The 19,472-nt window shown below is 36.9% G+C and overlaps 1 protein-coding gene across 1 annotated transcript in view; it reads right to left on the bottom strand.

Annotated features, from left to right (window-relative positions):
* The window catches only part of Ets65A (DNA-binding protein D-ETS-3), a 420,065-nt gene that overhangs the window by 318,612 nt on the left and 81,981 nt on the right, over positions 1–19,472 (bottom strand). The window contains exon 2 of the mRNA XM_069844799.1: positions 10,842–10,920. The gene's annotated coding sequence lies outside the window, so the exon portion shown is untranslated. The remainder of the gene's footprint in view (positions 1–10,841; positions 10,921–19,472) is intronic.

Genomic DNA, 19,472 nt, shown 5'->3' with positions numbered 1-19,472 from the left:
CTTCGGCTCAACAGGTCGGCGGCGGGAACACCTGCGAGGAAGCCAGCAATCGATACGAGGACTCACGACAAGCCCTCATCAGACCCCCAAGAAGTCGCCTAGTATTGTGAAATATGGTTACGAGTACATATGGTAGTTACGTCTGCCACTTCCTGCGCCGTCGTGACGTCAGTTATAATGACGTGCAACAAAAAATAACAATACAAGCGGCCTGGCGTGCACGCAACCGCTTCAAATCCAGGGAAGGAAACGAAAAGGAACACGGAGGAAGAACGAGACAGCTGAGATGGAGTGGCACACGCACCAGCTCTATTGCATTATTATTATTATTATTATTATTATTATTATTATTATTATTATTATTATTAAGAGTATGCCATTAGGAAACTCCAGGATAACAGAGGGTTTGGAATTGAACGGGTTACATGAGCTGCTTGTCTATGCGGATGACGTGAATATGTTACGAGAAAATCCACAAACGATTAGGGAAAACACGGGAATTTTAATGGAAGCAAGTAAAGAGATAGGTTTGGAAGTAAATCCCGAAAAGACAAAGTATATGATTATGTCTCGTCACGGGAATATTGTACGAAATGGAAATATAAAAATTGGAAATTTATCTTTTGAAGAGGTGGAGAAGTTCAAATATCTTGGAGCAACAGTAACAAATATAAATGACACTCGGGAGGAAATTAAACGCAGAATAAATATGGGAAATGCGTGTTATTATTCGGTTGAGAAGCTCTTATCATCCAGTCTGCTGTCAAAAAATCTTAAAGTTAGAATTTATAAAACAATTATATTACCAGTTGTTCTGTACGGTTGTGAAACTTAAACTCTCATTCTGAGAGAGGAACATAGGTTAAGGGTGTTTGAGAATAAAGGTGCTTAGGAAAATATTTGGGGCTAAGCGGGATGAAGTTACAGGAGAATGGAGAAAGTTACACAACGCAGAACTGCACGCATTGTATTCTTCACCTGACATAATTAGGAACATTAAATCCAGACGTTTGAGATGGGCAGGGCATGTAGCACGTATGGGCGAATCCAGAAATGCATATAGAGTGTTAGTTGGGAGACCGAAGGGAAAAAGGCCTTTAGGGAGGCCGAGACGTAGATGGGAGGATAATATTAAAATGGATTTGAGAGAGGTGGGATATGATGATAGAGACTGGATTAATGTTGCACAGGATAGGGACCGATGGCGGGCTTATGTGAGGGCGGCAATGAACCTTCGGGTTCCTTAAAAGCCATTTGTAAGTAAGTAAGTATTATTATTATTATTATTATTATTATTATTATTATTATTATTATTATTATTATTATTATTATTAAGAGTATGCCATTAGGAAAGTCCAGGATAACAGAGGGTTTGGAATTGAACGGCTTACATCAGCTGCTTGTCTATGCGGATGACGTGAATATGTTAGGAGAAAATGATTAGGGAAAACACGGGAATTTTACTAGAAGCAAGTAAAGCAATCGGTTTGGAAGTAAATCCCGAAAAGACAAAGTATATGATTATGTCTCGTTACGAGAATATTGTACGAAATGGAAATATAAAAATTGGAAATTTATCTTTTGAAGAGGTGGAGAAGTTCAAATATCTTGGAGCAACAGTAACAAATATAAATGATACTCGGGAGGAAATTAAACGCAGAATAAATATGGGAAATGCCTGTTATTATTCGGTTGAGAAGCTTTTATCATCCAGTCTGCTGTCAAAAACTCTGAAAGTTAGAATTTATAAAACAGTTATATTACCGGTTGTTCTGTATGGTTGTGAAACTTGGACTCTCACTTTGAGAGAGGAACATAGGTTAAGGGTGTTTGAGAATAAGATGCTTAGGAAAATATTTGGGGATAAGAGGGATGAAGTTACAGGAGAATGGAGAAAGTTACACAACACAGAACTGCACGCATTGTATTCTTCACCTGACATAATTAGGAACATTATATCCAGACGTTTGAGATGAGCAGGGCATGTAGCACGTATGGACGAATCCAGAAATGCATATAGAGTGTTAGTTGGGAGGCTGGAGGGAAAAAGACCTTTAGGGAGGCCGAAACGTAGATGGGAAGATAATATTAAAATGAATTTGAGGGAGGTGGGATATGATGATAGAGATTGGATTAATCTTGCTCAGGCTAGGGACCAATGGCGGGCTTATGTGAGGACGGCAATGAACCTCCGGGTTCCTTAAAAGCCAGTAAGTGAGTATTTATTATTATTATTATTATTATTATTATTATTATTATTATTATCATCATCATCATCATCATCATGACACTAATTTCTCAGAATTGCAATATAAACGCACATTATGTCCAAAACTTCACTGTTTCCCCTGACAGTGTAAATAGCAGAGTACTCTCAAGTGATCAGTAAGTGTGTGCGAGAAAGTTCCTATTGTGTGGGAGGGCGGATGACTACAATTCGGTCTGGAGTTCCTCGTCCCTTACAGCTAAGCAGACACTACAAAACGAGCCATTTGGACTTTACGATGCAGCTCCCTTCGCAGCGACGGAACAATTTCATTTCTTTCCCAATACTTCTTGTGCATCAATTCCACTTGCCTGCACAATTTACTCCTGTCATGAAAAGTGACTGATCCAGATCCGAGTCTGTAGGGTAATATGCATTAATCCACATTATCACTGTTTCTTCACTTTGGCTACTCAAATAAACACCGACAGACTGAATAGGCTGAGGCTGGTACTTGAACCACGTGACCCATAGCCTATCACTCCTGCAGGAATCTAGAAAATTTATAAAATCATTTCATCGATTTAAAAAAGATCATTAATATACACTGGATTTCGTCACATTGTAATATGCAAGGAAATTAAATGACAGATGTTCTGGCAAAAATGGTTACAGCAATCATACAGAAACGAAGCCAAGTATTTTCTCTTCATTCTATAAAATAAAACATCCACAATAAATTTCATTTAAACCCAAAAAAAAAAGAGATATTGGATAAAATTAAAGGCAAATCATAGGAAATAATATTAAGAAATTCCGAAGAAACTCTACAATTACCACGAAAATCTACTTTCGCTTTGTTCAGATTGCTGACAGGCCATGACTGTTAAGCCGAATAAGAATATTCAATACACTTTCCTCTATACTATGCACACCACTGAAGAAGTGAAGGTGGAACAGCTTAACGGAAGAGAATGGTTGAATATGGTGAAAACCGGTAGGCCTATATGTTAAAAAATACCTTTAAAAACCGTTTGTGAAAAATATAACTTATTATATAAAATTTAACGCGCATTTAGCCTATGGAATTGTCGGCTGATGCACAGGGTTTTCAAATGACGCTGAACTTGGATTTCAACTTGCCGTACTCTAAGACAGCCTACATCATCAGTACATAAAATTCAATGGCATTGTCTACTGCTGTGGCGCCTTTTCCAAACTCCTGGAGCACAAAGTATTTAAATTACACTAAATTATGATTTAATTTTTCCGTAACTTCAATTCTCCGCTTTATTCCATATATACAGATAGTTATATAGGCTAAGCATATCAGGAACTATTAAAGTTACTGTATATGCATGATAGTTGGTACACACATTCTTTAGCCTAATAATAAGAAACATTTCTCTGTAACAGAAATATGTTACCTTTGAAAAAAATTATGCCTTCATATTTCTATAAAATTATGTCTAAATTCATTCTTAAAATGTAAATTTTGCATCTTAAAATTTTGCAGAAAATGTGTACATTGTATTTCGGACATTTCAAAGAGCGTGTTCTTAAGAGTAAAATGCCATGTAAATTTCAAAATTATCTTTAAAAGTACCAAAGATATATATATATATATATATATATATATATATATATATATATATATATATATATATATATATATTTTAGAGAATTACGGTTTTCTGTTTTCTTTCTAATTTTGGTCTCAATTTTTTTTAATTCATCTCGAATTTAAGTTATTGCAGCAATCCTATAAAAAAAAAACGAAAATTGTACATCAATTACGAAAAAGAAATCCAAAATTAACCATCTTCTCTTCTCAAAAGATATGCAGCTGTAGAAAAAGAAGATTTTTGGTACAAAAGTATTAGAGTGCAAGAAAATGTGTCGTTGCCAAATATCTCTCTGGGCAGTGGACAGAAAAATTTGTTGCAAGTTATTTTAATCCAGGCTGTGTATTATTATTATTATTATTATTATTATTATTATTATTATTATTATCATCATCATCACTATTACTATTAGGCATATTGTTATTATTATTATTATTATTATTATTATTATTATTATCATTATTATTATTGTCATGATTATTATTATTATCATCATCATCATTATCATCACTATTATTATTATTAGTATTATCATCATCATCATCACTAATACCATTAGGCATATTGTTACTATTATTATTATTATTAGTAGTATTATCATCATTATCACTATTATCATTAGGCATATTGTTACTATTATTATTATCATTATTATTATTAGCATCATCATCACTATTACTATTAGGCATATTGTTGTTGTTATTATTATTATTATTATTATCATCATCATCATCATCATCACTATTACCATTAGGCATACTGTTACTATTTATTATTATTAGGCATATTGTTACTATTATTATTATTATTATTATTATTATTATTATTATTATTATCATCATCATCATCATTATTAGCATCATCACTATTATTATTATTATTATTATTATTATTATTATTATTATTATTATTATTATTATTATTATTATTCTGGCGATCCACAGATAAGATTTGATGATAATATGTCACTGTTAGATGAAGAGGAGATAATAGTAAGAGATAATTGTGCTACTGGAGCTAAATTACAGCTGTGAGCAGTATGGAATGAAGATAAATGCAACCAAGACGAAGAGCATGGCTATAGGGAAAAAATAAAGACGCTAGCGAGGCAGTAGAGCAAGTGGACAGCTTCAGATACTTGGGGTTTACGATACTGTAAGCAGTAACATGAGCTGCTGCCAGGAAGTCAAAAGGAGGATAGCAATGGCAAAGGAAGCTTTAATAGAAAAAGAACATCTTCTGCGGACCTCTGGAGAAAGAACTAAGAAAGAGACTAGTGAAGTGCTTTGGGTGGAGTGTGGCATTGTATGGGGCAGAAACATGGACATTACAACCAACGAAGTGAAAGGAAGTGACTGGAAGCATTGGAAATGTTGATATAGAGACTAATGGAGCGTGTGAAATAGACAGGCAGAATAAGACATGAAGCTGTGTTAGAAAGAGTGGATGAACAAAGGATAATGCTGAAACTGGTCGATCAGGAAGAGGAAAGCAACTGGCTGGGTTAAGGCTAATTCACACGGGGATAGTTTACAGGAGTCAAGTGCTTGGAGTAAGTCGACTTTCCTTCAACTTTCCCCGTGTGATATGGTCGAGACAGTCAAGTTGTGACTTGGCGGTCAAGCAGAATTTGAGTTGACGACCCGTCAACTTGTGTGTCCACTTTCCCGTCACGTGACGAACTTGACTCCACCACTTCCCGCGTGTGAATGCGAACTTGTAGCAACTTGGCAAGTAGAAAGTTTGTAGTTTTAGGCCTACTGTCGAGGTAAATTAATAATTATTAATAATGAGCGCCCCTAAGTGGAATTCCAACGATATCATGAAGTTTTTGGAAGTGTATGAGAAGTATGAACTTGTGTGGAATATACGTGACAAAGAATACCTCAATAAAAACAAGCGGGAATTATTATTCCAGAAACTAGTCAGTGAACTCATGGAACAAGGTTTCGAAAACATAGACGTAGAAAAAAGTTAAAAACCCTTAAAACAGGACTCATTCTGAGATGTTTCCTGTATTCTGCAGGACCTTCTTCAGCTAATTCTTTCAACAAGGTATTAGATGCACCGTGCATAATTCTTCTACGAATCCATTTCTTAACCCATGTTCTCTTTTCCTTTTTTTCAAGATTATTTTGTAATTTCTACAATAACAAGGCGCCAATTAGCTGCACTCATGCTTTAATATGTGCTGGTGGCATCTTCAGTTTCACCAAACTAAAAATGCCAGTTCACTATTGATTTTTATTAACTATAACAGAATACAAGAAATCTAACAGCACTACGAATACAACATTCAGCGCGCATTTTTTTCAAGCATGATTTCAAGTTTAGTGTCTCCGTGTGATCGCAAAAATAGCATCAAGTTTAGAGGCTTCAAGCACTTGACTCCTGTAAACTATCCCCGTGTGACTCGGGTTTTACTGGCTAAGAATAAACTGCCTGCTGAAGGAATGGTGAAAGGGAGAAAAGTTCGGGACAGAAGAAGATATTAAGAGTTCACTGCAAGAATGATGGATGTCACTTTCTTGTCGAAAATGAACCAAGACTGTCAATGCAAAGCTTAAGACATATAGAATGTACATACAGAGTTATATGGCATTAACACTGATAGTCACTGTCCAGTAATGATCGGAAAATCACAGTTAAGCTTTGAGCGCTAAGCATTTCAAACTTTCAATTGCTTCTCCTGAAAAATGTATTCCACATGACATCCATCATTCTTGCAGTGGACTCTTCATATGTTGAAGATACATGGCTCAGCGCACAATCGCCACGGGTCTGCCGTGTGAGTAGGACGAAAGAAGCGATGCTGATGCGGACGTAGTGCTGTTTTTGAACAAGGCGGTAGGAGCTCGGCTGAATTATGCGAGCTGATTATACGCTGGGGTCCGGTCTAGCACGCACTGCATTGTCATATCGCAGGGAATTCATTGAGGATATGAGGCACACACAAACAAAACATCCTAGAACCTGCTATATAACATGCAATCATTCCGGCAGATACATCATGAGTGATGTTGGTGTTTCCGACGTCGCACAAAATGCATCCCACCAGTCGGCTAGGTGGCAGCACCGTTGTGCATGTATAATGTGCTGCTGATGTTTGATGTATGTTTACAACTCCCGGTTGTCAACAATATGCCTTGAATGCGATCCGTGTGTTAAAATGAATTAATATTAACATCATTACCCGCACCTGCCCCCTCGCGGTCGCCGCGGCGGAAGGAGCGCTCCAAGTATTCAATTAACCAGGAACGCGCGGACGCCCACACTTTCCAATAACGTCGCATTTTCTGTATTTCCCTTTTTCTGCCACTACCTCGGCCAGAACTGCCGGCATATCACTAACTGACGGCCGAGAAAAATAGTTATGCACATCGCTACCTTAGGAATCATTCATTCAATCAATCACTCATTCATAGTTTTATATCCAAGGGCAGGTCCTTCACTGCAAACACAGCATTCTCTAATCGTTCCTATTTTCTGCCATCCTCTTAGTCCCAGTATGCAGTCCATATATCTTAATGTTGTCTATCATCTGATATCTTCATCTGTCATGAAATTTTGTTACGTTCACCATTCCTTCCAGTGCATTCTTCTTAGCCAGTGACCCAGCCAATTTATTTGTGCGAGATCGTGCGTATTTGCTTGTTTTCCGCACAGAACCAATACGCGGTAAGTGTGAAATACCACATTCAGTATTCCCAATGTAACACACATAACAATTTCCCTCTTCTTACCGCTTAAGCGCGACATTCATTTTACTGCTTTAGGCTTTTAACATATTATTTTTAGAGACGTTTAACATAGTAATAATTATAAATTGGAAACTTACCTCTGCAAATTTCACCTAAATTGCAATGTTAATTGTTGTTCATAAATATCTGCATAAATTAAGTAAAGTCTACTACTCCACGAAACTTACTGCATTCCTGATACAAGTAACATTAAGGAAGCCGTGAAAAAATCAACAAGATTCCAGATGCGAATGTTATTACTGCAATATGTTATATAAATAATATTGTTAAAATATTAAAATGAAAAATAAATCATTACATAACCTTACCGTTTGTTTTAAGTTCGCATTTATAGGCTGGGGCAAAAAAAAGACAGACGTATATCACGGCCTGCTGGAGTATAGTAAACACAGAAAACATTTTATAGCAACATTGTTGAAGAAAGATATTTTGGTGTTCCGAAGTTGCCGTCATTAAACAGAAACCAAGATGGAGATTTCATTGCAACTAATTAGAATTTCCTCTTTCAGGTATGTAATAAACGATCTTCGCACAAAATAATGTACGATACACGAGCGGTATGTTTGTTTTCATGTTCTCGGAAATTAAAAAAGCTCAACTACGTTTCGCTTTTTCAATTTTTTCCTCGACCATGAAAACGTCAACATACCGCTCTTGTAACGTATATTACTATTATTCTTCTTTCTCCTACTATCACCTTTCCCACGTTCTGAAAACAGTTATTCACTAAGTCCTCCAAGTAGATTTGAACAGAATACGTGATAAAATCGTAGGATTTATTAAACTGCAGTTGTTTTACATGCCAAATTGCTGCTTTGAGCAGTCGCACGTGTTCCGCCACTTCTAGTTATATTTTCTCCTGACAAGAATGTTTTCGAAAACATTCGAATGTGTAGATTGTAAAGATTCTTTGTTTACAGCACTACATTTTTCTTTCAATTTTACGTACATTGTATCATGGTTATTATAAATCAGGTGACCAGCAACAAAATTATGGTTAATATCTTTCACACGTTGACTCGTATAGCATCATCATTGCACAGTTACTACTCGTAGCATCTCAACACTGAATGGTTGAATTCAGGAGCATCTTTGCTGAAATTCAAATTCTGTTGGCTCAACGTTTCTACAGACATCTATACCTATCTTGTGAATTTTACAGAATTTGATTTCTTTGCACTCTAGAATTACACCTACAAAACATCCCAATGAATTATTCATTCTTACATATCCTCTACTTCAGGAGCGAGCAATGCTCTTTGGTGGATTCACCTCGATGCGACCGTCCTGCTTTCAGCACTGTTTCATAGGTAGAAACGCGCAACGTTTCGGAACCCCAGCATCACGGAAAAGAGAACACCGTTACCAACTAGTCTTCAGGGATGGCTTGAGATGAAGTGAAAGCATCGTGGACATATCGGGTGATAGTAGTAGTAGTTTATTGACTTTACTGGCTTTGAGCTAGAGGCCGTTTTAGGGTGATATGAACCTGCTTCAAGTACACGCGCACGAGAGGTCGGGAAGCAGGTTTGAACAGAGTTCGACATGTCTTATATAGTACTGGCGTGGATTCAATTTTTATTTGTATTATAAAACGATAATAGGTGATTTGGAGCAAGGATGGATAGTGAATTAGACCTATTAAAATTATATAGTTGTTAAAAGAAAATTCAGTGCTGTTAAAAGAAATCAAATCTTATTGAAATTAAAAGATAGTAATTAAAAAGTACGAGAAAGACTGACATCAGAGAAGTGTGAACTAAATAAATCTCAAATTTGAAGGAAATTGAATTACATAAAAATAAAAATAAATGCTGCTTTACTTGCCCAAAGCATACTTCAATTTTATTTTAACTCGCTTTCGAGGCACACATCTATTGTACATTGGATTCCATTAATGCCATCTCGTTTCTTAGTCTGACAACGAAAACTGCGTCTTCTACCTCCAACCTTAATGTGCACATGCGGGTTGACTCGCCTGTATTTTTTACTCAGGTTTTCAGTGTTGTTCATGCTAGAGTAGTAGCTGCACAATTACGACTAGTTTGCGATATATCAAAACATTTCGGACGCCACTACTAGTAGGAGTGGCTATCTGTATGTGTGTTGTATACAACTGCATTAGCAGTGGGAAGAGGATGTAGTACTGGCTGTAAACAAACTTCAAAACGTGACGGCATTAATGGAATAGATTTTACGACTGCAGTTCAGGAGTGGTAATATCTTGGAAGAAGGTCATCAGCCATGGAGTTACCCCATAGCCAGAATCTCCAAACAACATGGCATTATAGTCATTCCATTGCATTATCTTAATTATGTCTGAATTTTTCTGGATACGTGAGTCATGTACAGACGTGGCCATTACGTACCAACATCAGTAAATTGTTCTCTGGCATTAGATTTTGCTTGTAGGTTGATGCTGTGCAAACCCTTTCTATTGATATATTTGCCACCATGTGGGGTCTATAACTGGTTTTACGATCGGAACATGAGTGCAATCTATAGCACCTGTGGTTGAAAGAAAGTAATTCTTTTTCTGCCCCTTGTTTTTCTCAATTTCCAATCTTCAAAAGAAGAAGGATATATAATCTAGAACCTGGCTTTCTGTTACAGTAGCCGATACTTTTGAAACAGTCAAGGAAACAGTTGCCTGATGAACTCTAATGTCCTCTCCTACCCCACTATAAAATCCTGATCTTCGATGTAACGAACAAAAATTTCCATTTTTTCATCACTGTTAAGACACCAACTTTTGTGTCAAAATTATTCGCCAGAAAATGTCGAGTTATCCACTCTTCATTTTTTAACAAACCTATAGGATCCTATATTCAACTTCACGTCATGTTCTGCGAACTTCATAAAACTTTTTCCGCCGATTAACTTCCACAAATTTTGCCATCGCAAAATAGTTAACCTTTCTTAACAAAGTGAAGTTTCCTACAAAGGTACCTTCAAAAATCTGTAGTAACTTAATACTAAGTTTTCAAAGCATATACTACATTTTATTCATTCCAAAAACAAGGCAGATGCTCCGTGATGTAGTTGGTACTTCAGGTCTAAGCACATACTTGTGTGTTTTAGTCTTAAGAAATGCTCAAGTTTATTCATACCACCCATTAACATATAGGTCTACGGTTGCCCGACCACTGGCGTACACATCTGTAATAAGATCACATTTCATGGCGAATTTACAGACAACTTTACAAAATTGTTACGTAAATCTACTTCTGCACTGTTGGTAACTCTTACCTGTCATCGCTTCAGGAACGCCGCAGACTCGGTTTCTTAGAAGACAAGCCATTTCTACAGCTTACCAGGCCGCATCCAACTAAAAAGAAAAAATATATATAGTATCTATATTATATTTACTTGGATATAACAGATAAACAGACACGAATCAGACACGTTGCTGTCCAGGAAGACTCGACTCGTCCAAATGCAGTGCAGGGAAGTACAGGGCGATTCGTTTGAATAATTATACACAAAAAGGAGCTGCGAGAAAAACGGTTGCGAAATTTGCGGTCACAGAAAGATCTAGCGGAATTTCCTATACCATAATTATTGATAAAATGTTAGTGGAATGCTCTTTTATTTTCTTCTTCTTTTTTCAGATTGTTGCTTTACAGTAATAAGATTTAAGGACAGCATGACAATAATTTGAACGAGAGTAAGGTAAGAACGACTCGCACAGCTGATCCAGTGCCGGAGTAACACCAGTAGCAAAGGTAGTTTACGCTATTGACCAGCGCTTTTGAGGGTTCTCAATAGAAGATAAAAACAAATAAATAGGGTAAAAATAAAAACAAAAGGTTGTCCTAACGTTTGGGAAAATTATAGGCGTACATTTTTACTTCTGTATTTCTCATGTTTATGTTAAAAGAGCGTCGACTAGAGTCAACTAGCATTTGTTACTGACCTACAGTGCTAACATTCAAGCTGTTTTGCAATCTGTCGGTAATATGTTTCTGCACTGTTTCATAGCGGATTTTTAAGAATAGAGTTGGCAACACTGATGCAGAAATGTTTCAGTTGTTTTGGAGGTGTATTCAAGGGTGTTCGTGTGCTGTGATTTAGTACACGAGCATTATAATAATGTTACCTTTCAAGACACCAGTTATTAACAATCGAGGCCAATCCTCCTTTAAGATGCCAGACTAGCAAATGTTAAGATGCACTGATAGAAATAATATTACTGATGACTAGTGAGTGGACATTATTTCGACACATGAAGCCGGAAACGTTGCTCTAAAACTCAGAGATTTTTATGTTGTGTCCTAAACGAAAATAATGTTTACGGCAATTAATTAAATGAAATATTTCGTCTTCAAACTTATGTAAGGAAGTGATAGGTTAATAACCCATTACATTATTAAAATACATATGATTTAATTCATAGCTTTAATAACATTTTAATAGTGTAATGGGTTATTAATTATCACTTCCTTAGATGAATTTGTAGACGGGTTATTTCATTTAATTAATTGCATGGCCGCCCAGAACAAGGTTGTAACCAGCAAATACGAAATTCTTAAAAAATGGGGAAAAACACAGCTTTTACTAATTTTTAGAGCAAGGTTGACAATCAGACTGTGTGCCGATTTTAATACAAGTACAACCATTACACATAGCGCATCATTAACAACCATTAACTTATTCACGAAAAAGTCAACTTATGAGAAATGAGGGTTTTACAACCTTGCTCTGGGCTGCTATTCAATTGCTGTACCCATTTGACTTGTCTGAAATTAATGTTGCTAGAACTATTGCAAATCATACAAATGGAATAACAACTTTGAGAAATATTCTCCAAAGACGTAAGAACCTCAGATACGATTAATCATTTCATTAGCTGAGAAAGTTGAAGCTGATCCTGATTTGGTACCGACGTTTCAATGTAGGCGGCTATCTACTGGATGTTCATTTCAAAGTGTGCCACTGTTGTGAGTCAGCGATTTGAAGCGAGTTTCAGCTTTTATGTCAGAGAAGTTGCTTATTAATCAAGGCGTTCAATCTGAACTTGAGAACGTGTACGGTATAACTCGAACGTCGTAGCAACAGATGGCGGTCTGTACGGTCTGTGTGCTACCATAACCTCTTTCGAACTGTGTTTTGCGCGGCCAAGTCGTACGCAGGGTATTTGTTATCATCGGTTGCGTACGGCAACATTTCACAATACAAATCAAATGCTCCGTGTCCATGTTGACCGTCCAAGTTAATGTGAACAAATACGTAAGTAATCGTCTTAACCCTCTCCACATATCCCGACAGTAAGAAAAAACCCACCTCAGTACATGTTTCCAGACAGTTCACATTCTTGCCACTACCGGCGTTACCGTACATATCAGTAAGTAGGCTACTCTTCAGAATGAACGCCGTACTTGCTATGCAACTTCTCTGACGCATAGGTAGTACACCTCTGCGGAAGTGTTGGAAGATTGTATTCTCTAGGCTCATCGGCTAGCCACATGACGGCATACAGCGAGCCATGAGACACTTTGAACTGAACACTCAGTAGTGCGTCGCTTATATGAACAGACCTACAGAAGTATCTTGCACAATGCACAGAGCTCCAGTTAATCGACTTGCTCTAACAAATTCAATGTTTATGTAGGTAAAAATCAAAACGTAGACTTGTAGGGGCCACACCTCGCTTATGCTATAGCAAATGTAGATTTACAACTATCATAACGTAGACTACACTTAGCTACCCAGACTATGGAAAATCCCACATCTGAAGACAATATTCTAGTTCCAATTATGGAAATTTGTAAGAATCAATCATGTCGCGCTTAAAATATAGTTCCAAAGTGCCGAGGTCACGCCCCAAGCTGTCGTCAGGGTGCGGCGCCCCAAGGAAGCATTACGCTAATTGGACAGAATGTGCAGACGTCTCCAAGGAGCGCTGCGCTGCGATGTGCAGCTGACTAGCACAAACTGTAAATACTCCAATAATTGCTTCCAACAATGCACTATTCTCGAGATTCGAACCCGCAAACTTCACGCAGCTCGTAGTCAGCCACGCTGCTGATTGATTATGGAAGTGGACTTTGAATGACTCTCCATTTGAAGCTAAGTGCTCAGAACTCTGTATCACAGCGTTTCTGAAAGAGCAAATCCTAGTTCGCGAGTTCAAAATGGTTTTAAATTTTAGTTTATACAGCAGCTATGGGGACTATCAGCAAAGTAGGGACGGAACGTTTCCTACTCACCCCACATTCGCTTGACTGGCAGGCGAGGGATAACGCAGTTGTTTGCTAAGTCAACTATAGTGGTGGATTCGACACACCTTGCGCATCAGTAATTTCTCCGCTGTTATTTCTTGTTCCAAAATCTTCACAGTCTTTTGTTTATATGAAGTACATGTGTCATACAATAATTATTACAGCCACCTACTGTCATCAGGCAAATTATATATTCTTCAATTGTATAACCATTCCTTTATTATGTGCACGAAAAATTCTTGAACTGCCTTGTGATCGACATAATAATTTTTTTATTTTTAAAAACAAGAAAGAAAACAACAAAGCTGTACATTATATTAAAAATATGAGCAACATAATAAACTGTTTTTTTAACCAATAAAGAAAGTAACTAAACGCCATTGTCATTTAACTTGAAAATATATTAAACACAATGATCAACATAATCAATTTATGGTTTCTTTGTAAGAACACTAAAGAAAATAACTAAACTCCATTATCATTTAACTTTAAACAAAATATATGACATATGAATTAAACGAAATACTTCTGTAGGCCTATACTGCTACTTTTCATTTTTTGTTGTTGATGGCTTTCGGAGTTTCTTGTTATTAACTAAAAAGGATGTATTTGGCTCTAAAGTAGAACAACTCAATACTGAAACTAAATGCATGTCTAAGATCCTAGACCTGGAGATACTTTCGGTCATATTCATTTTGGGAAAAAGCTGCTCACAACAGTAAGTTAGATACAATACGCTCAGATTAGGAATTGCTCCTCTGGTAGGTATTTAAAGAAATCTAATCCATTTTTTCTTAAACTCTTTACTGGCGTGCTCTATAGTGGCTCTGCTGCTTGGGTAACAAAAATACAAATGGATATTGAACAGACACGTTTTCTTGTCCATTGCAGTTACTTCTGAAAATCTTTCTTGGAAAGAGAGCGCATCAAGTAGGCCTAATATGCACTCGAAGTTTTAAATAAGTAAGTTCAGTTCCAGATGCTTAATAAAATAATAAGTAACTAAACCCCGAAAATACCATAAACATATCTTGTTTTGTATCTTTCCACAAATATTATGAAAATAGCTTTTAAAATTGTAAATAAATACCTGTAAGATCGCTAAAGTCCGCTTTATGCTTCCGATCAAAGTGGCGTTTAATATTGAAGCGTTTTATGTGCGCAATTTTAAACCCGCATATTAAGCAGTAGACTTTCTTCTTTTTGTAAGTAACAAAAAATTCTTTCTGCCACTCTTCCTGAAACTGACGTTCCGAGATCGAAGCCATACGCGTCACTGAATGAAGCGTGTCTTTACGAAGCACCAGGAGGAGATGGTCGGTGGAGTGAGGTAAGGAGGCTTTCAGTGTAGTGGCCCTTCGGAGCCATTTTCCCCATGGGTGGTATACAATATTATAAACTGTATACAAAAATTACGAAAATGTGAATCAATAATGACAAGAAACATCACCAGTTATTGTTAATGTTATTATTAAACATCTAAGAAGGAAAATATTTACCATTTATCAGTTTTATCACTGAATTTTCTGGGTCTGTGTCCACCAAAACTAAATAGAAACATAAATAGGCTACAACTTTCCGCCATAAAACCAGATATAAACAGAATATGCAGGCCTAGAAAGCAAACACATTCATCCCACTGAACAGAATTTATAATTTATTATTAAATACTAATAAAAATATATAATACATTTTCCACCCGTATCATGAAGATGGCTGCTCTCTTTATTTCTTTAAGTTCTTATAAAATGTCATAATGCAAGATTTTGACAACATTTACGCATGATTAATAGTTTCAATTTTGCAATTCAATATATGTTTATACAAGGAGGGTAGCTGTGAATATATTAAATAAAGCAGTCGCGGACAGCCGATAAGGAGTGGTCCTCCGAGGGTAGGGCGAAGGGCTAACAATCCATCACCGTAAAAACAGCTTGTTACGAAACCCCAAAATAAGCTTCGGAATGGGACTGACTCTCTGGCACTACCACAGCAAAGGAATAAGGTTATGATAGTTGGTACTTGAAATGTTACAAGTCTATATAGAACAGGAGGGGTAACATTAGTAGCAAAAGAACTAGCTAGATACAGAATAGACTTCGTGGGAGTACAAGAGGTTAGGTTAGATGGGAACGGCATATCACAATAATAGGAGATTACTTCTGTCGTCGATTTGCGAAACGGGACACGTCCAAAATAAGCAAGTGTTGGGAAATCGCAAAAAAACCATAAGAGACTTAAAAAATTAGAATGTTCATGGATCCTGAGTGTATGTATCCATAGTGATCTAATAAGAAATATAGCCTAGTTACAAAGTGGCCATGTTCATTTGTCAAAAATGTTCAGTAGAGGCCAAAAACTGTTTTAGTTAGTTGAAGCCAACCTAAGAAGTTGAATTTTTTTCTACAATGTGTTGGCTGCTTAGAATAAATGATTTGCTTAATTTAAGTATTTCATCTTCCACATATAAAGAGATAATTGAAAAATAGAAACGGACTTGATCAGCTTTGTAACGAAGGATGGGAGGTGGCTGTTTTTTGTAACATAACAGCATACCCCGTGTGTTTCAATAGGGAGACAGTGTGTTAGTTGGGAGGCCGGAGGGAAAAAGACCTTTGGGGAGGCCGAGACGTAGATGGGAGGAATATATTGAAATAGATTTGAGGGAGGTGGGATGTGATTGTAGAGACTGGATTAATCTTGCTCAGGTTAGGGACCGATGTCGGGCTTATTTGAGGGCGGCAATGAACCTCCGGGTTCCTTAAAAGCCGAAAATAAGTATACAATAATAATAATAATAATAATAATAATAATAATAATAATAATAATAATAATAATAATAACAACAACAAGAAAGCAAACAAAATGGATTACATGGGTTTCGTGGTTGCATCATAAGATGTTAAAAGTGGTTATACTTTGCAGAAAGTTTAAAGAACACTGCTATTATCGTTCATGATTATTGATTCAGCCCATCGAAGATTCCAAAGTGTAGGAGTATTTCTGATATTTTTATGGTGTAATGTTTTCAGAATTGTCTTCAGCGTCACGCTATTGTCCCTTAAACATGTTTCTTCATCACAAATAAATGACACTCCATATTATTAGAATACCTTTAAAGATTCCCTGCGACTTCGAAGAAGTGATAATTAGTGGTTATGTTACAGTCTAGCTTTCAGCACAATCCATATTTCGCAAATGAATCGCTACTATCCTTGCTCACACTTCGTAGTGTCTCACCCACTACTGTGTGTTGGCTCCGTAATTCTCGTACCACTGATTGCGATTCTTCTTTCATCTTCAATATCATTCCATTTGTCCCGTGCCGTGAACGCGTGGTCCAAGGCGTCATGTCTTGCAGTATTGGACGGAATGAACGCCGGTTCGAGTTCTCACCGGACAAAAATTATGTTCATGAAATTTCGGTCAGTGTATTGGTCCGGTCCCACCCAGCAACGCGATAAACTTGGGAAGCTACAGTAGCGAAATCCGGTTTCCTAAGCCAGCGTGAATGGCTGGGGAGTATCACCGTGCTGACCACACGTTAATCTCGTATTGATTGCACGATCGTTCACCTCTGCTGAGGCAAGTCCAGTAGTCTTGGCCCTATAAGGAATGTCGCGCCACGGATCATTATGTTTGGCGTATTGTTATTATTACTATTATTATTATTATTATTATTATTATTATTATTATTATTATTATTATTATGATTGTCTCTATATGAGAAAGTCAAGTTTTCAAATTTCACCCCTCGAAATGCTCGCAGAAGACCTCGCATCACCTGGTCCGCTGCATCATGACAGGCTAATGAATCAACACAGAGCAGATGTCTGTATCCATCTGTGCTCCTACTGGAGACGAACTTGCGACCTTCCACGGTGGTAATTCGACAGCAGCTGCCACGTCGCGGTAATTAGATGAAGCCGTGAGCACGTGCCACCCACACTTTCATCTCGTATCATCACAATCAATTAACACGACGTGAATCATCGCCAGCCTGCCATACTTGAACACACAGGTAGGAACTGCAAGGCATCCCAGGTACTTGTTACTCTTGGTGATGTATGTATGTATGTATGTATGTATGTATGTATGTATGTATGTACTGTATGTATGTATGCATGTATGTATGTACTGTATGTATGTATGTATGTACTGTATGTTTGTATGTACTGTATGTATGTATGTACTGTATGCATGCATGCATGTGTGTATGTATGTATGTATGTATGTATGTATGTATGTATGTATGTACTGTATGTATGTATGCATGTATGTATGTATGTATGTATGTACTGTATGTATGTATGCATGTATGCATGCATGTATGTATGTGTGTATGTATGTATGTATGTACTGTATGCATGTATGCATGTACTGTATGTATGTATGCATGTATGTATGTATGTACTGTATGTATGTACTGTATGTATGTACTGTATGTATGTATGCATGCATGTGTGTATGTGTGTATGCATGTATGCATACATGTATGTATGTGTATGTATGTATGTATGTTTGTATGTATGTATGTATGTACGTATGAATGTGTATGTATGCATGCATATGTGTATGTATGTATGCATGTATGTACGTATGTATGTTATTTATGTATGTATGTATGTTATGTACGTAGGTATGTTATGTATGTATGCATGTGTATGTATGTATGTACGTATGTATATATGTACGTATATATGCGTGTATGCATGCATGTATGTATGTGTATGTAGGCCTATGTATGTATGTACGTATGTATATATGCGTGTATGCATGCATGTACATATGTATGTGTATGTAGGCCTATGTATGTATATATGTAGGGGAGAGTCGGGTAGTATCGGACATCGGGTAATATCGGACAGTGAGTTTCTTTCATCTATCACACGATGATAGTACCTGATTGACATGGTTACGTTTCTGTGATGTCGCATAGAGGAACGTAACCATGTCATTCAGGTATTACCATATGGTGGTAGATGAAAGAAACGCACTGTCCGATTCTACCCGATGCCCGATACTACCTACTCTCCCCTATGTGTATGTAGGCGTATGTATGTATGTATGTATGTATGTATGTATGTATGTATGTATGTATGCCTATATATGTATGTACGTAATCAAATTATATACATTTTGTAGATCATCTTTTAATGTTGATCCTCTTACATTTCTGCTTTCCAGGTGTCCACTACGACTATCACTACCATCACTATTACTACAATATACTATGTACTGTTTATCTTAGTTATTTCTTAGCAACATTACTCCTATTCCCTTATATGGGGTATTTCTAAAATCAGTTCAAACATTAAACCGCTATAAATATTATAATTAGACTTCGTATTCCAGCTACATAAAGACTCAAGTTAAGACACGCTGGGTACATAGTACGCCGAACACAGGTGATGCAACAGAGAAGGATATAAACAAACAGGTCTTCGCATCGTGTTCGCGGAGTACAGTCAACTCCCGACGTTCTGAAGCTATACTGGTAAACACATGCTTGAGCCGTGATGTTCATTTTCGTCGTGATCTTTGCAGTGAATAATAACGTGCATTCGTAAGTTACGGAACTTGAACATATGCGGATGTCACTTGAAATGATTTTATATTACAACAAATTCTTTGAATAGTACACAACGTTATTGGTGCA

This window comes from Periplaneta americana, chromosome 14 (genome assembly GCF_040183065.1).
Source record: "Periplaneta americana isolate PAMFEO1 chromosome 14, P.americana_PAMFEO1_priV1, whole genome shotgun sequence".
Classification (NCBI taxonomy): Eukaryota; Metazoa; Arthropoda; class Insecta; order Blattodea; family Blattidae; genus Periplaneta; species Periplaneta americana.
The sequence above is the reverse complement of the archived record's forward strand: the minus strand, read 5'-3'. Positions and strand labels throughout refer to the sequence as shown.